Raw genomic sequence first — 25,323 nt, 5'->3', positions numbered from 1 at the left:
ACATGATTCAGACGGACTTCAGCTTCGCTACGGGTGAGAAAGTCTCATCGTAGTCAACCCCTTGAACTTGTCGATAACCCTTAGCGACAAGCCGAGCCTTATAGATGGTCACATTACCATCCGCATCTGTCTTCTTCCTAAAGATCCATTTATTTTCTATGGCTCGCCGATCATCGGGCAAGTCAGTCAAAGTCCATACTTCATTTTCATACATGGATCCTATCTCGGATTTCATGGCTTCCAGCCATTTGTCGGAATCTGGGCCCGTCATCGCTTCTTCATAGTTCGAAGGTTCACCATTGTCCAACAACATGATTTCCAGGACAGGGTTGCCGTACCACTCTGGTGCGGAACGTGTCCTTGTGGACCTATGAAGTTCGGTAGCAACTTGATCTGAAGTTTCATGATCGTCATCATTAACTTCCTCTCTAGTCGGTGCAGGCACCTCAGGAACATTTTCTTGAGCTGCGCCACTCTCCGGTTCAAGAGGCAATACTTCATCAAGTTCTACTTTCCTCCCACTTACTTCTTTCGAGAGAAACTCTTTCTCTAGAAAGGATCCATTCTTGGCAACAAAGATCTTGCCTTCGGATCTGAGGTAGAAGGTATACCCAATAGTTTCTTTAGGGTATCCTATAAAGATGCATTTTTCCGATTTGGGTTCGAGCTTTTCAGGTTGAAGTTTATTCACGTAAGCATCGCATCCCCAAACTTTTAGAAACGACAGTTTAGGTTTCTTCCCAAACCATAATTCATACGGTGTCTTCTCAACAGATTTCAATGGAGCCCTATTTAAAGTGAATGCGGCAGTCTCTACAGCATAGCCCCAAAATGACAGCGGTAGATCAGTAAGAGACATCATAGATCACACCATATCCAATAGAGTGCGATTACGACGTTCGGACACACTATTATGCTGAGGTGTTCCAGGCGGCGTGAGTTGTGAAACTATTCCACATTTCCTTAAGTGCATGCCAAATTCGTGACTCAAATATTCTCCCCCACGATCTGATCGTAAGAACTTGATTTTCCTGTCACGTTGATTCTCAACCTCACTCTGAAATTCTTTGAACTTTTCAAAGGTCTCAGACTTGTGTTTCATTAAGTAGACATACCCATATCTACTCAAGTCATTAGTGAGGGTGAGAACATAACGATAGCCACCGCGAGCCTCAACACTCATTGGACCGCACACATCAGTATGTATGACTTCCAATAAGTTGGTTGCTCGCTCCATTGTTCCGGAGAACGGAGTCTTGGTCATTTTGCCCATGAGGCATGGTTCGCACGTGTCAAATGATTCATAATCAAGAGACTCCAAAAGTCCATCTGCATGGAGTTTCTTCATGCGTTTGACACAAATGTGACCAAGGCGGCAGCGCCACATGTATGTGGGACTATCATTATCAACCTTACATCTTTTGGTATTCACACTATGAATATGTGTAACATCACGTTCGATATTAAATAAGAATAAACCATTGACCAGCGGAGCATGACCATAAAACATATCTCTCATATAAAAAGAACAACCATTATTCTTGGATTTAAATGAGTAGCCATCTCGTATTAAACGAGATCCTGATACAATGTTCATGCTCAAAGCTGGCACTAAATAACAATTATTGAGGTTTAAAACTAATCCCATAGGTAAATGTAGAGGTAGCGTGCCGACGGCGATCACATCGACCTTGGAACCATTCCCGACGCGCATTGTCACCTCGTCCTTCGCCAGTCTCCGCTTATTCCGCAGCTCCTATTTTGAGTTACAAATATGAGCAACCGCACCGGTATCAAATACCCAGGAGCTACTACGAGTACTGGTAAGGTACACATCAATAACATGTATATCCCATATACCTTTGGTGTTGTCGGCCTTCTTGTCCGCTAAGTACTTGGGGCAGTTCCGCTTCCAGTGAACACTTCCCTTGCAATAAAAACACTCAGTCTCGGGCTTGGGTTCATTCTTTGGCTTCTTCCCGGCAGCTTGCTTACCGGGCGCGGCAACTCCCTTGCCGTCCTTCTTGAAGTTCTTTTTACCCTTGCCTTTCTTGAACTTAGTGGTTTTATTCACCATCAACACTTGATGTTCCTTTTTGATTTCCACCTCCGCTGATTTCAGCATTGAATATACTTCAGGAATGGTCTTTTCCATCCCCCGCATATTGAAGTTCATCACAAAGCTCTTGTAGCTAGGTGGGAGCGACTGAAGGATTCTGTCAACGACTGCATCATCCGGGAGATTAACTCCCAGCTGAGACAAGCGGTTGTGCAACCCAGACATTTTGAGTATGTGCTCGCTGACGAAACTATTCTCCTCCATCTTACAACTGTAGAACTTGTTGGAGACTTCATATCTCTCGACCCGGGCATGAGCTTGGAAAACCATTTTCAGCTCTTGGAACATCTCATATGCTTCGTGTTGCTCAAAACGCTTCTGGAGCCCCGGTTCTAAGCTGTAAAGCATGCCGCACTGAACCAGGGAGTAATCATCAGCATGGGACTGCCAAGCGTTCATAACGTCTTGGTTTGCTAGGGGTGGTGCTTCACCTAGTGGTGCTTCAAGGACATATGCTTTCTTGGCAGCTATGAGGATGATTCTCAAGTTCCGGACCCAGTCCATATAGTTGCTACCATCGTCTTTCAGCTTGGTTTTCTCTAGGAACGCGTTGAAGTTGAGGACAACATTAGTGTGGGCCATTTGATCTACAAGACATATTGTAAAGTTTTTAGACTAAGTTCATGATAATTAAGTTCATCTAATCAAATTATTTAATGAACCCCCACTCAGATAGACATCCCTCTAGTCATCTAAGTGATACATGATCCGATTCAACTAGGCCATGTCCGATCATCACGTGAGACGGACTAGCATCATCGGTGAACATCTTCATGTTGATCGTATCTTCTATATGACTCATGTTCGACCTTTCGGTCTTCCGTGTTCCGAGGCCATGTATGTACATGCTAGGCTCGTCAAGTCAACCTAAGTGTTTTGCGTGTGTAAATCTGGCTTACACCCGCTGTATGCGAACGTTAGAACCTATCACACCCGATCAGCACGTGGTGCTTCGGAACAACGGACCTTAGCAACGGCGCACAGTTAGGGGAACACTTTCTTGAAATTATTGTGAGAGATCATCTTATTTATGCTACCCTCGTTCTAAGCAAATAAGATGTAAAACATGATAAACATCACATGCAATCAAATAGTGACATGATATGGCCAATATCATTTTGCTCCTTTTTGATCTCCATCTTTGGGGCGCCATGATCATCGTCGTCACCGGCATGACACCATGATCTTCATCATCATGATCTCCATCATCGTGTCTTCATGAAGTTGTCTCGTCAACTATTACTTCTACTACTATGGCTAACGGTTAGCGATAAAGCAAAGTAATTACATGACGTATAAGTTGACATGCATGTCATAAATGAATTAAGACAACTCCTATGTCTCCTGCCGGTTGTCATACTTATCGACATGCAAGTCGTGATTCCTATTACAAGAACATGATCAATCTCATACATCACATATATCATTCATCACATCCTTTTGGCCATATCACATCACACGACATATGCTGCAAAAGCAAGTTAGACGTCCTCTAATTGTTGTTGCAAGTTTTTTACGTGGCTACTATAGGTTTCTAGCAAGAACGTTTCTTACCTACGCCAAAACCACAACGTCATATGCCAATTTCTATTTACCCTTCATAAGGACCCTTTTCATCGAATCCGATCCGACTAAAGTGGGAGAGACAGACACCCGCTAGCCACCTTATGCAACTAGTGCATGTCAGTCGGTGGAACCAGTCTCACGTAAGCGTACATGTAAGGTCGGTCCGGGCCGCTTCATCCCATGATGCCGCCGAATCAAGATAAGACTAGTAACGACAGGTAAATTGACAAAATCGACACCCACAACAACTTGTGTTCTACTCGTGCATAGAAACTACGCATAGACCTAGCTCATGATGCCACTGTTGGGGAACGTAGCAGAAATTTAAAATTTTCTACGCATCACCAAGATCAATATATGGAGTCATCTAGCAACGAGGAGAGAGGAGTGCATCTACATACCCTTGTAGATCGCGAGCGGAAGCATTCAAGAGAACGGGGTTGATGGAGTCGTACTCGTCGTGATCCAAATCACCGAAGATCCTAGCACCGAACGGACGGCACCTCCGCGTTCAACACACGTACGGAGCGAGGACGTCTCCCGCGCCTTGATCCAGCAAGGAGGAGGGAGAGGTTGAGGAAGAGGGCTCCAACAGCAGCACGATGGCGTGGTGGTGGTGGAGCTGCAGTACTCCGGCAGGGCTTCACCAAGCTCTTGCGGAGGAGGAGAGGTGTTGGGGAGGGGAGGGGCTGCGCCTTGGATGGTGTATGCAGCCCTCCCCTTGCCCTCTATATATAGGGGAAGGAGGAAGGGGGCCGTCCCCCTCTAGATGAGATCTAGAGGGGGGGCAGCGGCCAAGGGGAGGGGGCTTGCCCCCCAAGCAAGGGGGCGCCCCCTTTAGGGTTTCCCCCCCAACCCTAGGCGCATGGGCCCATGGGGGGGATGCGCCCAGCCCATGTAGGGCTGGTTCCCTTTCCTCTACATCCCATTAGGCCCTCCGAGAGAGGTGGCCCCTCCCGGTGGACCCCCGGAACCCCTCTGGTGGCCCCAGTACAATACCGATATGCCCCGGAACCTTTCCGGTGACCGTATGACAACTTCCTACATATAAATCTTCACCTCCGGACCATTCCGGAACTCCTCGTGACGTCCGGGATCTCATCCGGGACTCCGAACAACATTCGGTAATCACATACAAGTCTTCCTAATAACCCTAGCGTCATCGAACCTTAAGTGTGTAGACCCTACAGGTTCGGGAACAATGCAGACATGACCGAGACAACTCCCTGGCCAATAACCAACAGCGGGATCTGGGTACCCATGTTGACTCCCACATGTTCCACGATGATCTCATCGGATGAACCACGATGTCGAGGATTCAAGCAATCCCGTATACAATTCCCTTTGTCATTCGGTACGTTACTTGCCCGAGATTCGATCGTTGGTATCCCAATACCTCGTTCAATCTCGTTACCGGCAAGTCACTTTACTCGTGCCGTAATGCATGATCCCGTGACCAACTACTTAGTCACACTGAGCTCATTATGATGATGCATTACCGAGTGGGCCCAGAGATACCTCTCCGTCATATGGAGTGACAAATCCCATTCTCGATTCATGCCAACCCAACAGACACTTTCGGAGATACCTGTAGTGCACCTTTATAGTCACCCAGTTACGTTGTGACGTTTGGTACACCCAAAGCACTCCTACGGTATCCGGGAGTTGCACAATCTCATGGTCTAAGGAAATGATACTTGACATTCAGAAAAGCTCTAGCAGACGAACTACACGATCTTGTGCTATGCTTAGGATTGGGTCTTGTCCATCACATCATTCTCCTGATGATGTGATCCCGTTATCAATGACATCCAATGTCCATGGTCAGGAAAGCGTAACCATCTATTGATCAACGAGCTAGTCAACTTTAGGCTCACTAGGGACATGTTGTGGTCTATGTATTCACACATGTATTACGATTTCCGGATAACACAATTATAGAATGAACAATAGACAATTATCATGAACAAGGAAATATAATAATAACCATTGTATTATTGCCTCTAGGGCATATTTCCAACACGAACCACCATAATAATTAAAAATGAAAGTAGCAAAGGCACAATTTACCAGGAAGGATTGGAAAACGAATGAAGATACTAGAGGGAAATTAGATACATGAGAATGAAGAGATCATGAACCGATTAGAGGATATTTGAATGATGCACTGGTAAGATTTGGAGAACGATAGCTACCCGCTTAGAATGAATAATTCTGAGATGATGGGTTCTGGAGAATCAAATTGAAAAGACTCCTGAATTGCTCCGGATGGGTGAAAAGAATTCTCACAATCGAAAACAATTATGAGAGGTTGGCATCAAGCTTGAACCATGAATCTTTGAGAGAACGGATAAAATTTGAAGGAGAAACTCTTCTTCGGTCCTCAAAATCCGAGAATGACGATGAGAACCACAACCATGAATTGTTGAGGCACTCCGGAATGAAAATTAGAATTACTGAACAAATGATGAAAAGAATTTGAAAGATCTTGGAGAAAGACATTTGACTGATGATGATTCATTCTTACGTCAAACTTGGAGAAGAATTTGAGAATAACTCTGGAAAAATTAGAAGCGTCAGGTAATATCCTGGGAAAAGACCTGTGGGTTAAGGCCCACTCAAAGAAACACCGTTGAACAATTTAAAAGAGAGAATTCGCCGGTTGAATTAAATGGCTTGAAAGAGATAACAACCTCAAAATAACTTGAACGGATTGAGAATGGAAATGAATCTTCTGAGATATCTTCGCACTCCGGAACAAATGAATACTGAGAGGTGAAAGATTAAGAGGAGCACCGGCATGAGAAAACATTTGAAACGAGGAAAGGATATGATCGACAAAGCTTGACTTGAATCCACCGGAGAAGAAAAGAATGGAGAATGATAGACTTGAGGCTCCATTAGTATCTTCCTGAGAATCACCGAATAAGAACATTGACGGGAAAGAATGGAGAGGCTTCCCATCAATAAAAAAAATACTTGATTAAGAAATCTAAGTTCTTGAAGAAAAAGGAAGGGTGGGAGGGAGGGAAAACAAAGGCAACTTGGGGACGGATGAAACAAACAATGTTGCAAAGAACTGAGAATTGATCTAGCAAATGTAGAAATGATCAGATCCACTTGAAGGGAAGCACACCAGTTGGAAATAGAATTGAGATGACAACCTTGATGATCAAGAAGGATTAATACTCTTCATAGAAATATGAGAGCATCGCTTAGAAAGAGGCATGCAAGCAACATTTGACTTTGAAGCAACTCGAATACCACAACTCAAAACAAAACAAAGGATTGGCTTGCAGAATAAGCCAGAACAAACATATGATAGAGATTTTGTCTGAAGTTTTCGTGGTGGGGCCCACATGGGCTCGATCGTACAGCACCATCATGTACAAGGCAGTGCACATGACATACGAAGCGTCCCCGAGTCAGCATAGCCAAGGACTCTTTAAGACACAACGAGACCACTGTAAAACCAACAGTGGATAGGCAGACCACTAGACGTCGAACCCAATCTCATATCATGCATCTCCTGGAAAGATATCCTAGGAGCTACTTGAATTCGCACCTATAAACTCCAGAAATTTTCTGGTTATGCAATCAGGTGTTGGGGATACAGGGGAAGCATAATATCTCACCCAAACTAACAATACCTACATCCAGCTGTATCCATCCTTCAACACATAACCAACAAACCTTCGGAAATCGTGTACCTCAACTTTCAAAAAGCATCTGTTATATGAGTTATGGCAATACTCCCGAACTCCCGCCCCAGTACTGGGTGGCGTCGAGGTTATCTCACCAACAACTTCATAAAAGATATTTTCGATGTCGGCGAACTTAGGTATTCCAGAACTGCAATGATAAAATTGTGACGACAACACCTCGGAGCTCAACTCCTCGGGACACTGCCACAACCCCTAAATGTCAGGAGGCATGATACGTCTCCAACGTATCTATTATTTTTGATTGCTCCATGCTATATTATCTACTGTTTTGGACATTATTGGGCTTTATTATCCACTTTTATATTATTTTTGGGATTAACCTATTAACCGGAGGCCCAGCCCAGAATTGCTGTTTTTTTGCCTATTTCAGGGTTTCGAAGAAAAGGAATATCAAACGGAGTCCAAACGGAATGAAACCTTCGGGAACGTGATTTTCTCACCGAACATGATCCAGGAGACTCGGACCCTACGTCAAGACACAAAAGAGGAGGCCATGAGGTAGGGGGGCGCGCCTGCCCCCCTCCCTAGGCGCGCCCTCCACCCTCATGGGCCCCCTGTTGCTCCGCCGACGTACTCCTTCCCTCCTATATATACCTACATACCCCCAAACGATCAGATACAGAGCCAAAACCCTAATTCCACCGCCGCAACTTTCTGTATCCACGAGATCCCATGTTGGGGCCTGTTCCGGAGCTCCGCCCGAGGGGGCATCGATCACGGAGGGCTTCTACATCATCACCATAGCCCCTCCGGTGAAGTGTGAGTAGTTTACCTCAGACCTACGGGTTCATAGTTATTAGCTAGATGGCTTCTTCTCTCTTTTTGGATCTCAATACAATGTTCTCCCCCTCTCTTGTGGAGATCTATTCGATGTAATCTTGTTTTTGCGGTGTGTTTGCTGAGACCGATGAATTGTGGGTTTATGATAAAGTCTATCTATGAATAATATTTGAATCTTCTCTGAATTCTTTTATGTATGATTGGTTATCTTTGCAAGTCTCTTTGAATTATCAGTTTGGTTTGGCCTACTAGATTGATCTTTCTTGCAATGGGAGAAGTGCTTAGCTTTGGGTTCAATCTTGCGGTGTCCTTTCCCAGTGACAGTAGGGGTAGCAAGGCATGTATTGTATTGTTTCCATCGAGGATAACAAGATGGGGTTTTCATCATATTGCATGAGTTTATCCCTCTACATCATGTCATCTTGCTTAAGGCGTTACTTTGTTTTCATTAACTTAATACTCTAGATGCATGATGGATAGCGGTCGATGAGTGGAGTAATAGTAGTAGATGCAGGAAGGAGTCGGTCTACTTGTCTCGGACGTGATGCCTATATACATGATCATACCTAGATATTCTCATAACTATCCTCAATTCTGTCAATTGATCAATGGTAATTCGTTCACCCACTATAGAATACTTATGCTCTTGAGAGAAGCCACTAGTGAAACCTATGGCCCCCGGGTCTATCTTCATCATATTAATCTTCCAATACTTAGTTATTTCCTTTGCTTTTTTACTTTGATTTTATTTTACTTTGCATCTTTATCATAAAAATACCAAAAAAATTATCTTATCATATCTATCAGATCTCACTCTCGTAAGTGGCCATGTAGGGATTGACAACCCCTTACCGTGTTGGTTGCGAGGATTTATTTGTTTTGTGCAGGTACAAGGGACTCACGCGTAGCCTCCTACTGGATTGATACCTTGGTTCTCAAAAACTGAGGGAAATACTTACGCTACTTTGCTGCATCATCCCTTCCTCTTCGGGGAAAACCAACGCAGTGCTCAAGAGGTAGCAAGAAGGATTTCTGGCGCCGTTGCCAGGGAGGTTCACGGAAGTCAAGATTTGACTCTCGACAATGAGCCATTTCTGGCGTCGTTGCCAGGGAGTCTACGCAAATATCAATATACCAAGTACCCATCACAATCCCTATCTCCCGCATTACATTATTTGCCATTTGCCTCTTGTTTTCCTCTCCCCCACTTCACCCTTGCCGTTTTATTCACCCTCTCTCTCTATCCTCCCTCTCTTTCTCTATTTTCCTATTTTATGTTTGCTTGTCGTTATGGCTAGTCCCTTATCTTCTCCGTTGCCTCCCGAGAATGAAATTCTAAATTTTAAGCAAAGGGAGGGAGAGAATCTAAAAGATGCTTGGTATAGAATTTGCAATGCTCGAAATAGATCTACCAGGAAGCAATCTACTTCCGTTCTTCTTCGCAATTTTTATGTAGGTGTAACTCCTTGGCACAAATATATCCTTGATACTATTACCGGAGGGAACTTCTTAGGTAGTCATACTTTTGATTCTTATAATGCTATGATAGATTTGTTTGGCTCACCCTCTCTTTTGGTTAATGGAACTGTTTTAACTTTGGAGCATGTAATGCAGAGGCTCGAAATTATTGAAAATAAGGTTGCTACTGTAGAGTTAATTGAAAATTTGGATAAAAGATCCACAACCGAATCTCTCAATATGGATCTAAAGTAGGAGTCACTTTGAAAAATATTAAAGAGAAGGAGCCCATAGTTAATGAGAAAATAAATCATGATTCCACTAGGATCGATAAACTTGAGGATATTATTACCAACTTGGGAACCGATTTTTCTTCCATAAATAATACTCCAAGTTCTTCCAATAAAATTGCCAAGCTTATGTATGTTCCTAAAAATAAGGGTGAATCCTCTAAGGAAACTGCGGATCTCAAATCTATAAGTATTCATCCAAATCTTTTTGCTATCATTAAGGAACCATTCGTTACAAATGAATTTTTCAATCTTGTGCCTAAAAGTTTGATAATCAATAAGAAGAAAGAAATTCCTAAAGATGGTAGATGCCTCATTGAAGAATTGCCTACCAAAGATGGCAATACCTAGATCTATCCTTGCTTTTTATGCCTAGCTAGGGGCGTTAAATGATAGCGCTTGTTGGGAGGCAACCCAATTTTATTTTTATTCATTGCTTTTTGCTCCTGTTTAGTAATAACTAATTTATTTAGCCTCTGTTTAGGTTGTGTTTTTTTGTGTTTAATTAGTGTTTGTGCCAAGTAGAACCATTGGGAAGACTTGGGGAAAGTCTTGTTAATCTTCCTGTAAAAAACAGAAACTTTAGCGCTTGCGAGAACTGCTGCTATTTTTATTTGGAATGTGATATTTAGTTAATTATTTTTGCAGATGATTAATAGATAAATTCCTCACGTCCAGAAATTTATTTTAGAATTTTTGGGGTTCCAGATCTTGCGCTATCTACAGATTACTACAGACTGTTCTGTTTTTGACAGATTCTGTTTTTCGTGTGTTATTTGCTTATTTTGATGAATCTATGGCTAGTAAAATAGTTTATAAACCATAGAGAAGTTGGAATACGGTAGGTTTAACACCAATATAAATAAATAATGAGTTAATTACAGTACCTTGAAGTGGTCTTTTGTTTTCTTTTGCTAACGGAGCTCACGAGATTTTCTACTTTAAGTTTTGTGTTGTGAAGTTTTCAAGTTTTGGGTAAAGATTTGATGGATTATGGAACAAGGAGTGGCAAGAGCCTAAGCTTTGGGATTACCATGGCACCCCCGAGATAATCTAAGGACACCTAAAAGCCAAAGCTTGGGGATGCCCCGGAAGGCATCCCCTCTTTTCGTCTACTTCTATCGGTAACTTTACTTGGAGCTATATTTTTATTCACCATATGATATGTGTTTTGCTTGGAGCGTCTTGTATTATTTGAGTTTTTATTTGTTAGTTTACCACAATCATCCTTGCTGTACACACCTTTTGAGAGAGCCATACATGATTTGGAATTTTTTAGAATACTCTATGTGCTTCGCTTTTACCTTTTGAGTTATATAGTTTTGCTCTAGTAATTCACTTATATCTTTTAGAGCACGGTGGTGGATTTGTTTTCTAGAAACTATTGATCTCTCATGCTTCACTTAGATTATTTTGAGAGTCTTAAATAGCATGGCAATTTTATTAAATAATCCTAATATGCTAGGTATTCAATATTAGTAAAAAATTTCCTAGGAATGTTTTGAATAGTAAGAGACGTTTGATGCTTGATGATTGTTTTGAGATATGGAGGTAATAATATAAAAGTCGTGCTAGTTGAGTAGTTGTGAATTTGAGAAGTGCTTGTGTTGAAGTTTGCAAGTCCCGTAGCATGCACGTATGGTAAACGTTGTGTGACAAATTTGAAACATGAGGTGTTTTTTTTATTTTCTTCCTTATGAGTGGCGGTCGGGGACGAGCGATGGTCTTTTCCTACCAATCTATCCCCTAGGAGCATGCGCGTAGTGCCGAGGTTTTTGATGACTTGTAGATTTTTGCAATAAGTATGTGAGTTCTTTATGACTAATGTTGAGTCTACAGATTATATGCACTCTCACCCTTCCATCATTGCTAGCCTCTTCGGTACCGTGCATTGCCCTTTCTCACATAGAGAGTTGGTGCAAACTTCACCGGTGCATCCAAACCCCGTGATATGATACGCTCTTTCATACATAAACCTCCTTATATCTTCCTCAAAACAGCCACCATACCTACCTATTATGGCATTTCCATAGCCGTTCCGAGATATATTGCCATGCAACTTTCCACCATTCCGTTTATCATGACACATTCATCATTGTCATATTGCTTAGCATGATCATGTAGTTGACATAGTATTTGAGGCAAAGCCACCGTTCATAACTCTTTCATACATGTCACTCTTGGTTCATTGCATATCCCGATACACCACCGGAGTCATTCATATAGAGTCATCTTTTGTTCTAGCATCGAGTTGTAAATAAATAGAAGTGTGATGATCATCATTTTCTAGAGCATTGTCCCAAGTGTGGAAAAAAGACAAAGACCGTATAAAAAAGGCCTAAAAAATGAGAGAAAAAAGAGAGAAGGGACAATGTTACTATCCCTTGCCACACTTGTGCTTCAAAGTAGCACCATAACCTTCATGATAGAGAGTCTTTTGTTTTGTCACTTTCATATACTAGTGGGACATTTTCATTATAGAACTTGGCTTGTATATTCCAACAATGGGCCTCCTCAAGTGCCCTAGGTCTTTGTGAGCAAGCAAGTTGGATGCACACCCACGTAGTTTCTTTTGTTAAGCTTTCATACATTTATAGCTCTAGTGCATCCGTTGCATGGCAATCCCTACTCCTTGCATTAACATCAATCGGTGGGCATCTCCATAGCCCATTGATTAGCCTCGTTGATGTGAGACTTTCTCCCTTTTGTCTTCTCCACATGACCCCCATCATCATATTCTATTCCACCCATAGTGCTATGTCCATGGCTCGCGCTCATATATTGCGTGAAATTTTATAGGTTTGAGATTGCTAAGGTATGAAACAATTGCTTGGCTTGTCATCGAGGTTGTGCATGATGAGAGCATTCTTGTGTGACGAAAATGGAGCATGACTAAACTATATGATTTTGTAGGGATGAACTTTCTTTGGCCATGTTATTTTGAGAAGACATAATTGATTAGTTAGTATGCTTCAAGTATTATTATTTTTATGTTAATATGAACTTTTATCTTGAATCTTTCGGATCTGAATATTCATACCACAATTAAGAAGAATTACATTAAAATTATGCCAAGTAGCACTCCGCATCAAAAATTCTGTTTTTATCATTTACCTACTCGAGGACGAGCAGGAATTAAGCTTGGGGATGCATGATATGTCTCCAACATATCTATAATTTTTTATTGCTCCATGCTATATTATCTATTGTTTTGGACATTATTGGGCTTTATTATCCACTTTTATATTATTTTTGGGACTAACCTATTAACCGGAGGCCCAGCCCAGAATTGTTGGTTTTTTTTGCCTATTTCAGGGTTTCGAAGAATAGGAATATCAAACGGAGTCCAAATGGAATGAAACCTTCGGGAACGTGATTTTCTCACCGAACATGATCCAGGAGACTTGGACCCTACGTCAAGACACAAAAGAGGAGGCCACGAGGTAGGGGGGCACGCCTACGCCCCCCCGGCGCACCCTCCACCCTCATGGGCCCCCTGTTGCTCCACCGATGTACTCCTTCCTCCTATATATACCTACGTACCCCCAAACGATCAGATACAGAGCCAAAACCCTAATTCCACCCACTACAAAAAAATACACTTCCGTGATGATACATGTTTGTCACAGTAGGTCGCGTTTTTTGTCATGCATGTACATCCATGACGATTTTATGACAGAATCAAGATAGTCATACCTGTGCTGTCGTAGAAGAGTTCCATGACATTACCAAAATTATCATCACGGAAGTGTCCACTTCCATGACGATAAATCGCGCGTCATAGAAGTGCTTTCGTCAAGGGTGACCGACACGTGGCATCCACTGTAACGGAACGCCGTTAAGCTATCGGGTCGGGTTTTGGATCCGATAACCTGTTAACAGCCCCGACCAATGGGAAATTTCCATGTGTAAAATTCTTATTGGCCAGACGAAACACGTGTCAGCTCGTTAGTGGGTCAGATAGGTGCCTATGATATGTCGACACGTGCCACGGCCCACCACTGGCCCATTTAGCTTACAAAGTCGGCCCGTTTGACTTGGTCAAAAGTTAACGGGCTGGCCCATGAAAAGCCTGTTAACGGTCTCTTCGCAAATAGCCCATTTTACGGCCCGTTAACTCACGACCCATTAGGCCCTAAAGGAAATCGGCCCAACAACGTCATGTGGGCCGTCGAATATAACACCAGCCCATTTCACTTTCGGCCCATGTATGGCCCACGACGTCTTTCGACCCATATGAGGCCTTCGTATCTTTCGACCCTTTACAGGCCCACGGTGACTCTAGCCCATAATGAACAATAGTTTTATTTATACCCGTTAACGGCCTGTGATTTACATGGGCCATTTCCAGCCTGTGTTAGCTTTCGGCCTATTGACGGCCCATACGTTCTTGGGATCCTTTTCGGCCCTCGATTACTTCCGGCCCGTTACTGGCTTGTTCCCCTAATGGGCCAAATTCGGCCCATGGCAAGAGTCGGCCCGTTACAGACCTGTTCCCCTAATGGGCCAAATTCATCCCATGGCAAGAGTCGGCCCGTTACTGGCGTGTTACCCTAATGGGCCAAATTCGGCCGATGGCAAGAGTCGGCCCGTTTCTGGCCTGTTAACCCGTTGCGCCGTTTCCAGCCCGTCCTATTTTCTGGCCCATTAACGACCCGTTATGCCTGTGACAGAATTAAGCCTTTGCTGTCCTACGGCCTGTTAACGGCCTGTTACCGTGCTGGGCCAATACCAATTACGCCCGATTACGGCCCATGTAGACCCATTTATCCGACGCCCCAAGGCCCACCGATTACAGGCCCATTTATCGACGGCCCGTAGGAGACCCATGGATCCTACGGCCCGTATATGGCCCATGGTAGTTGCGGCCACTAGCAAACCAGGGAAAAAGAAGACTAGGAAATAAATAAGGCCAAAACTAACGCTAGGCTATTAAGGCGATTGCACAGATTACATCCACTCGGCATCAAAGATCGCCACCAGTGCAAATATAGGGAACACCCTACACTATACAAAAATGGCTTGCTGTTTTCTTCAGCCGGTGGCTGCACGTTAAGAATAAATTTTGTATCACACCAAAACAAATTACAACTATATAACAAAAGGAAGGTTGGCATAAAACTTAACAGTCTAGCAGACAAATGCACCACCAGAAGTTCAGAAGCTTAGTTCATTTGACCTGACTGTTACGTTTTCATGCTGTATTGTCCGATGGAGCACCATAACCCTCGCCTTCATTTCCCCTAGGCTCCAAAACAACATAGCAAATGTCTGATAGTCTGGTTTCAAAACCATGCATATCTTGACGACATTGAGCAATGTTTCTCCTTGTTTCACAAAGGGTCTCTATTAGGGAATGGACTTGTGTCTGGAGCGCAGATACAACATTGCTTTGAGCCTGCATATGTTGATCATGAGGCAGTTTGGACAATATTGCCTTAACAACCAACCCAATATTACGCAGGAACACGCTTTTGGCACTGTTAGTGGACAGGTACTGACCCACTATAGCAAGAGTTGACATTGCGGTTATAGTTGCCTCGCCACCTTCAGAAGGTGGCGGTTCCACCATTTTTTCCATAGCTCACTGAAAAGTTGAGGTTTTACATTAGTAGTACCAGAACAGAAGATATTAAGGAGGCAGCAAAACCAAACAAAATAGCTTTGGCCTATATACAGAACTTATTCTGGTGAACCCATGTAAAATATTAGTTGTATTTTATTGCAAAGTACATAATAAAACCAGGTTCCAAACATATGACCATGTACCATCGCTAATGTATTGTCTATTTCTTCACATTGTATTGAGGGCTAAGGATAAAGAGACGAAGTTTATAATACGGTAAGCATAGTATGACATCATTCATATCACAAAACAATTGAGAACAGACAAACAGGCAATTGTAACGTTGTGTGGGCAAGTCCAGCACGAAACTAGATTACGGGTCAAGATCAAAGGAACATCACTCCTCTCTTTTAAACCTTGTAAGGTGCAATGATATGCTAAGACAATTGTGTATAAAATTGAAAAGAGTAATAGACATTGGTTGCAAACCATGTAGTTCAAGGCACAAGTCAGAGTAAGTAGTAGTTAAAAGGCATGAGGATTAAGGACTTACAACAGCGGCTTTGACTGGTGTAGTCATGCCCTTCTTCTTGCTGGTGTGACAGTCCTTGAAGATTTCCACAACATTTGTTTCAGGTACTTTTTGGTCCTTGCGGGCTTTCCTCTGCATTTCAAACAAGTCAATATAGATCTGATAATATGGTACAGCAAAAAGAGTGAAACAACAGCTAATTACAAGAGCCTCACAGTGTGCAATATAGCTACGAGATCCTGTCGTGTGTTGGAATTTCACTTTCGTACGGTTGGCCTTGTTCTTTGAACAGTTCACCTACAAGAAGATAGATTTGTGTGGCACATGCGTAAATAGGACTTCAACATGTGATCTGATCACATATATATAATGTACCTGATACTTTGGATCAGACCAGTGTTTAACAAGGCCCCTCCAGTCTTCATCCGATATATTTTCCACTGGAGATGTTTGGGAAAGTTCACTGTTAGCCTTGCCTTCAAGGTGAGTTTTCCTCAAGTTATACCGATACTGTCGCAGAGCAGACTTGAAAACATGGGTGCAAGCTTGTCTGGTTGCATCATCTTGGCTATCCAACTTGAACCTCATCTGTTGAAAATTATGGGAGTCTCATTATCAGCAACCTAGAAAGTATGGGACAGAGCAAGACGATATTACTAGTTTCCATACATAACCATACTTACAGATAAATGGTCAAGGAAGGTGTTGAACTGGGTTTCGTCTTTGTCATTCCTGTACTGAATCCATGTTGGGAGGATACGTACATGACACCTAACGGCAACCGTTGCCTCTGATACTAACTTGGCTGTCTCTGTAGCATCACGTGGCCTTTTTAAACCTGCCTCAAAATGGATCTCCATTCTTCCTCCTCTAGATTTAGTTAACCTATCGAGCATTATCCCTGATGTTTGTTTCCTCTTGTGCCTAGGTGCTAGTCCAAGAACGAACATAGGAAGTGTTAGTGCACATCAAACTGTGAGACTACATATAAAGAAGCATGCAACTGTAACATGACTCCAGCAACTACCTTCTTGCTGTTGAAGCTCACAAGGTTCATCTGATATTTCCAACTCGTCTTGTGTCAAGAGTGCTTGGGAAGTAGTGTCAGGTGGCAAGGGAGCTTGGGAACGTGCTGCTAGCTCAGTTGACACACGAGTAAGTCGTGCAGCTAGTAGTACTGTGGTAGGTGTTGCAAGAACTAGGACTGTCTCTGCTTGTTTGGTGGCAGCTATTTGTTTCTGTTTGGATTTTTTTGCAACTCGTGTAGCATGGGATGCCGTGTTTGTAGAATTTTCCGCTGAACTTTGACCTTCTATTGCACCATCAGTACCAGCAGAATCCGCAGGATTCATCCGCTTCTCATTCCCTGCCATTCTATGTTTCTTCCTCTTTCTCTGTGCCATGTTAAGTCAAGCCGACAAGAAAAACGAATAACAATTTAGTTCTTCAGAACAAATTGATGTGTGATGCAGACGAACTGAACTTTGATGTTAGACAACCAGATGATAGGAGGATGTAATATGTATGAAAAACAGGATGGAAGAGATAACCAGAACTATGATGTGTAAACTAAGAAGAAGACATTTCACCAAATTAGAAGCAATGCAATGGAAGGTAGACACCATATGAAAGATGCTACAAATATCGCTCTGCCAAGTTAACAATGTCTCATCATAAATGGCGTTTAAACAAATGTGTAGCAGTACAAGAAATAAATCATATGCAAGATGCAAACAACATCACACTACCATGTTAGAGGTCTCTCGTCATTAGTACCATTGCATATTCACAGCATTGCATATTCACAGTTTATGATGTGTAAACTAAGGAGAAGGCATTTCAACAAATTAGAAGCAATGAAAGATAGACACCATATAAAAGATGCAACTAATATCACTCTACCAAGTTAAAACTGTCTTGTCATAAGTGCCATTTCAACAAATTAGTAGTACAAGCTAGAAAAGAATGTGAGATGTAACCTATATCACACTTCGAAGTCAAACGTGTCTTATGATAAGTGATTGTTGCAGGTTACACAACAGTAGTAATTTGATGTAAGAACATGGTGTGATAGACATATATTGTATTTTCTAGAAACAGGAACACGTGTCTTATTCAAGTATAATGTGTAAAGTAAGCAGATGGAATTCAACAAAATTAGAAGCAATACAAGCTAGACATCACACATAACATGCAACCACATATAACAGTGCCAAGTTAGAGGGAGCACCGGTGATGCTGCACTAGGGGAGACGTGCTCATCATAAACACAGCTTTGTTGAGTGTCTATGCATGTGTTGTCTTGGAAATCATCTTGGGGGTGTGGAGGAGTAGAAACTATAGAGGCCCTCCGTTCGGAAGGAGCACCTTTATCCGCTGCCTTGCTAACTTCCTTACGCTTTATTGATTTTGAATTGTCAAGTAAAACCGACAAGAAAAAGCAATAAAATTCTATCTTCAGAACTCATTCATGCATGATATTGACAATCACTACTTTGATGTAAGGCAAACACATGATACCATGATGGAATATGTACGAAAAACAGGACGGCATGGCATGTTCACAACTGTTTGTGTAAACTAAGCAGAAACCATTCCAGCAAATAAGAAGCAATGCAAGCTAGACACCACATGAAAGATGCAACCAATATGACTCTGCCAAGTTAAAAACATCCCATCCTAAATGGAATTTCAACAAATTAGAAGCAGCGCATGCTATAAATCATATGAAAGATGCAACTAATATCGCACTGCATATACTAAAGGTGTCTCATCATGTTGATTGATGCGGGATACAAAAAAACAATAGTTTTATGTAAGGACATGCTTAATAGATAGATGTACTATGTACTAAATATAGGAAGGCATGTCACATTAACAGGTATAATGTATAAGGTAAGAAGACTAGCACATGCAGTTTAACCAGATTGGAAGAATTACAATCTAGACACCATATGCAACATGCAACCACATATCACGCTGCCAAGTTAGAGCAAGCACCTGTGATGCTAGTGTAGGGGAAATGTTGTAATCAACTACAGAGCTACGTTCACTATCTTCATCTAGCATTTCTGTTTCTTGAGAATCATGTCGGGAGGCTGACGCTGCATTCTTTAAATGAGGAGTAGTCCCCTTGCCTGCCTGCCTCATCATAAGTGATTGATGCGGGATACACAAGAACATTAGTTTGATGTAAGAACATGGTTAATACACAGATGTACTAGTATGTACCAAAAACAAAAAGGCATGTCATATTCAAAGGTATAATGTGTAAGCTAAGCAGATGCAATTTAACCAAATTTTTTTGAAGGTTAGGACAGTAGGAAAGGCTCCTACTGCTTATATATTACCAAATATGAAAGTTTGTTACATATGCACAGGGTGGAGAGGGGGGGGAGGAGGGAGAGAAACAACTACATGGCTAAGTTACAAGATGTAGGCAATATCCTTAGCAAGGATTCCTCTATAGATCTCTCTATGTATAGGGTCAATGTATAGTAGCCAAAGTTTTGTGCACCAGATGTTTTTTGTGGTAAGGTAGTCTATGTAGGAGATCTCGAAAGTCATTAATGAACCTCCCTTTCCATGAGCCAATGCATGGCCGCATGTTTCTAAAGTGATTGTTATTGCGTTCTTTCCATAAGCTCTAGGCTGCCAGGAGGAATATCTCCATGATCATTTTGTGATGGTGTCTTTCTTTCAATTTTTCCAGCAGCTGGAGGCGATGTTGATGGTTGCTCCATGTGATGTTCAGTATCCTCCAGCAGGCCTGGCTAAAAGTGCAGTGGAAGAAGAGGTGCTCCACTGTTTCTTCAATGTGTTGGCCACATAGCAAACAATCCAAATTGGTCCCTATGTTATAATGTCTCCGCTTGAGCATGTTCCTTGTATTAAGACGGTCAAATAGGAGGAGCCACCCAAAAACCTTTATTTTTGCCGTGCATTTAGTTTTCCATAGCCAGTTGAAAGCCGCATGCGCCTTTATCTCTCTGAAGTAGTAGCTGTAATACGATGTTGTTTTAAAACTGTGTGCACCCCAACAGCAGGTCCATGTATCATTCTCGTTTGTGAGTTCCACAGTAGCTACTTCCCTACGAATCTGCCTCAGCTCATCGTAGGCTTGTACTGAAAGCGGGAGATGAAAGGTTGCTGCCCAATCAGATGTGTTGAGGAAGGCTTGAATCAGAATGTCACCATTCTTGCAGTAAGAAAATGCTCTTGGGTATTTTCCCTCATAAATGGAATGGTTCCAGTCATCTTTCCAGAACAGGGCGGAGCTGCCATTGTGCACATTGACTTGGGTTATTCCTCGATAAATTGGCATTAATTGGATGAGGTCTCGCCACCAAAAGGATCCGCAAGGTTCTGTTGCATGGGGTACAGAATCTGTATAATATGTATTCCAGATGAGGCTAACCCAAGGTGTGTCTTGCTGATTGTAGAACTTGTGTAGGAGTTTGAGCAGCAAAGCATCATTTTGAATATGAAGGTCTAGGACCCCAAGTCCACCGCTCTGTTTTGGGCGGCAAACCATGGACCAAGCAGCCAGCGAGTTGCATTTGTCTCCATTGTCCATTTTCTTATTCCAGAGGCAGTATCTCCTGATTTTGTCCAATTGTGCAATGATTTTCGGAGGGAGTCTTAAGGTGCCCATGGGGTAGATAGCCAGCGACGTGATGAGGGAGTTTAGGAGTGCTAATCTACTTGCATAGGACATGAGTGACATAGTCACAGTGACTTTTCTTTCTGCCTTGCAAACAAACGGTGTTAGATCCAAAACCAAAGGTCGAGTGGTGCCTAAGGGTAGCCCAAGGTAAGTGAATGGCATGGTTGCTTGAACACAGCCAAAAATCGTTGCCAGCTCATCACATTTGTCTTGAGGGGTGTTGATGGGCACCAACGCCGACTTATGAAAATTGATTTTGAGTCCCACAGAAGTAGCATAATCCTCAAGAATCTGTTTGATCTTGGTGGTCTGATTGATGCAGGAAGGCAGGATAATTATCATGTTGTTAGCGTACTGAATCACCGGGTACTGGTCATTTCGTTTTGGCAGGATTGGGTGTTGGATGATCTGGTTTTGAAGTACCTCATTTAGAGCGGTTTGGAGCAGGTCCGCTGTCAACACAAATAACAATGGTGATAGAGGGTCGCCCTGACGTACACCACATTTACAGAGAAATTGTCGACCTGGCACCCCGTTGAGAAGCACCGAGGATTTGCCCGATGAGAAGATATTTTCCATCCAGTTTAGCCATTGGGTTGGAAAGCCCATGTGTTTCATAATTAGCATCATCGCAGGGTGTTGGATCGTATCAAAAGCCCTTGCGAAGTCTAGTTTCAACAGTACAATCTCTCATTTGGACGCTTGGCACTAATGAATATACTCGAAAGCCCATGCAAGGCAGTCGTGGATAGATCAACCATGGAGGAAGCCATATTGGTTGCGATGAATAATCTTTAAAATAATTTTCTTGAGGCGATTGGCAAGTATCTTGGTTATAAGCTTGAGGCAGCAATTCAGGAGTGTGATCGGGCGAAAGTCATTGACTGTCACAGGAGCATTATTCTTAGGTATTAAAGTGATATGCCCATAGTTGATGCTCTCTAGATTTAAATGCCCCTCATGGAACTCTTCACATAGTTGATAAATGCCATTTTTGATAATGGGCCAGCAAGCTATAATGAATGCCCCGTTAAACCCATCCGGTCCTGGGGCCCTATTTGGTGGCATTTCTTTGACTACCGCATCGATTTCTGCATGTGTAAATGGGGTAATCAAGCTATGAAAAAAAACTTCTTATCGGAGCATTTGTGAGAGGTTGAACTTCATTGGTTGTGGATCGTAAGATCCTTGTCTTTCTTTGTATGTGCCAAACAAGATCGCCTCTTTTTATATGTGATCATCCACCTCAGCTCCATTGTGGTCTTGCAAGGTTTTTACAAAATTCTTTCTGTATCTTCCCATGGCCACCGCTTGAATTTTTTTTGAATTCTCATCACCAAACTGAATCCATCTGATGGTGCATTGTTTTTTCCAATGATCTTTTTGGTATTGTAGCAGGCGAGCAAATGTTTTTTGAGTATATCTCTAAAATTACCTTCTGGCAATGTGAGGGATTGCCGGTCAGCAATATTGTCGAGTTCAACCAGAGCTTTGTTGGTGTTCTCAATCGCAATCTTCAGTCAAGAGATATGGCGGCTCCAATGTTTGAGAGCATGCCGGACTGCCTTTAGTGTTTGACACAGACGGGATGCTGCATTGGACTTCTTGTTATATTTTATCGGTTTATTCCAGGCTAGGGACACAACATCCATAAACCCTGGGTGTGCGATCCAGTAAGTTTCAAACCTAAAAATCTTGCTACGCGGTATTGATGTCTGAATGGCCACAGAGTAGGGGACATGATCAGATACTGGCTTACCTAGGGGGGTCACCGTGGTGTTTGGAAACGTGGCAGTCTAGTTTAAGGATGTAAAAAACCAGTCGAGATGTTCCAACAGAGGGTTATGTTGCATGTTAGACCACATATATCTTCTGCCCTTTATAGGTAGCTCAGTAAGATTTTGTTCACGTATGAAGTCATTGGAAGTGAACATATCGTGGATATCTCCTCCAGATTTATTACGATTTTCCGATGAGTGTATATAATTAAAATCACCCAGTATGAGCCAATCTTCTGTCCAGGGTATGTGCATGTCAAAAAGCCATTGTGTATATGTGGATATTTGTTCCCCTTGACAAGGACCGTATACATTAATCAGTTTCCAGCGATGACCCGATTGGGTTCAATTTAACAAAATTGGAAGCAATACAAGCTAGACATCCGACTGGAGTGGTGAGCATGATCATCTAGGTCCTGAGAGCCTGGTGGGAGGCGGGCTGCTTCGCCACCATCGCATATTTTTAGTTGGCTTCCAGGTGATGCCTATCTTTGCTGGGCTTGTCACTGGCTCGGCCAGTGCCCTGACTACCTATTTGTCTTCTGGTGCTCACGGGGTGGTGGTTCATGTAAAAAAAAAATCTTTCCTTATCTTACCAACTTCGGCCTTTCGAATACAAGCTAGACACCATATGGAACATGCAACCACATATGACACCGCGAAGTTAAAGCAAGCATCTGGGATGGTGGTTCATTGCGAGCGAGGTCATCAGCTCCAGAGCTACGTTTACCATCTCCATCTGCTGACGCTGCACCCTTTATAGCGCTGTAACATGTCTTGCCTACCCGCATACGATGCTGGAGCGACTTCTCTCTTTTCTTTTTGGCTTCTCTCATGGCAGCAGAGTCTGAAATACCCTTGCATAAAAACACAATAGTGAGAGTAAGGGTGAAGTGTGTGCAGAACTAGTGCACTGTAAAAGTAGCAGATAGCAGGTGGCTGAAAAATAAATGACAGGAGACATATGATAGATCTACAAAATTGCATGGCAAACAAAATTAGATTCTACTCCGTATGATTTTGTAATATATGAGCACAGGAAATGCAGGTACTCCTCTAGCACACCACCACATGTGGTCATATCTAAGATAACAGTCGACTGAAAATAAATAGGTCAGTCGATTTTTTTAATGAACCGTCCGATCTATAAGGGACGGGCAGATGGCCTTCGTCTACCTCCCGCCAGTCACTGTTGACGATCTTTCTCGAACCACCAGCGACCAGCGACCACCGGCCCAGACCCCTGCCTCTGCCGCCCCGCCCTCCCATCGACCTCACACCACCGCCGTGCTTGGCAGTGCCCCAGGCCATCCCTTTAATCCCGCCGACCTCCAGATCGGGCGCCAGTAGCTCTACTTCGCACACGCCCCTAAGATAAACACCAAGGCGCTGCTTCCCCGGCGTAATAGGCGTACTAGTGCCTGTTACGCCGGGGAATGCTTCTGTTAATTGGGAATCAACTGGCCAGAAATTGAAATTCAGGGGGGCGATGGACCTCTAGCTAAGGTGAAATAGTATATGAGGAGAAACCTTGTGCATCGCGAGTTACTAGGAACATATAGTATGAAGAAGAAGCGGTCAACTAGTGTCTTCTATGGGATGAATACCGTGCAAGCAGAGACGTAAGATTTGCACGGATAAGGGAAGAGGAGTACCTTTTTCGGTTGCCAGTGTGGTCACCTCCACATGTCATGCCGATCTTCCTATTTTTACCGGGAAACCGATGTTCCGGAGGGCGCAGGCTTGGACGAACCCATGGCCAAATTGTTGACTGTGTTGCCGTGGCCATATGTCGACAGAGGGGAAGCAGATCCGAGGCGGTGAAGGACGGCGTAGCAGGAACAGCTCCGGTGCGGTGGAGGGTGGCGAAGTTGGAGCGGCAACAGTGAGGCGCAGGATGGCGTGGTTGAACTGGCTCGGGTACGGACGGCTCGGCCTCGGCTTCAACTACTAGCCATGGAGGGCGTTGCGGTGGACGACGACGTCAGGGTATCGGCTCCGGCGTGATGGAGGAGGGCGGCGGTTGAGGGTGGGATGGGGTGGCGGACGGAGGAAGCCGGGGTTTCGCAGCTGGTAGAGAGGTAGTTTTGGCGCCCATGGAGTACGAATGGGGAATTAGATGGGTGGGGGGAACCATGTTTCGGTCTGGGGCGTGCTTGTTTTTGGCTTTTTTGAACAGATGATGGGACGCGCTTGTTTGAAATTTGGGGAAAGTACAAACTTTGCCCCCCCTCTTAAATTTCAGACCTACTGCGGGTCGGGGGTAGGATGGTAATCCCAGGTGTCCCAAATAGTGGGCGGGAGCGATTTCGGCCGTGCGCATGTGTGCTTAGGTGGCCATTGTGTATGAATGTTTTTCGGATGCGGTTGCGTGGAGTCTAGATGAAGCTACAAACCTACCCTGGTTTAGACCTTTGGACGTCGGGCCGGTAGGTTTCACGGGTCAGAGTTATTAGAAAAGTAATTTCCTTGTACTACCAAACATTGGTCTCACGCGGTTTCGGGCGACTAGAGGCTCTTTTGGCGCTTCGTTAGAAATTTTGAAACACAAGCATTCACGTTTAGAGTACTCTTGAACTATGAGGATTAACCTAAATAGATAACGTTATATTTGACCTTGTATGTTTGAAAACCTCATTAAATTATCCGCTTCTTTTGAAATTTTGACACTTGAAAATCCTATAACTACGATTATTTTGGAATGGAGGAGCTAAATTTGAATCTATTTCGTACACGACTACATATGCTATTATGTACAAAATCAGAGCAAAGATTGGTGCCCCCATAATTTAGGTATGGTTTACAAATGCCATGATATCAAATTCAAATAATTGAATGGACTT

This window comes from Triticum urartu, chromosome 7A (genome assembly GCF_056163025.1).
Source record: "Triticum urartu cultivar PI428250 chromosome 7A, HENAU_Tu73, whole genome shotgun sequence".
NCBI classification, from domain to species: Eukaryota; Viridiplantae; Streptophyta; class Magnoliopsida; order Poales; family Poaceae; genus Triticum; species Triticum urartu.
The sequence above is the reverse complement of the archived record's forward strand: the minus strand, read 5'-3'. Positions refer to the sequence as shown.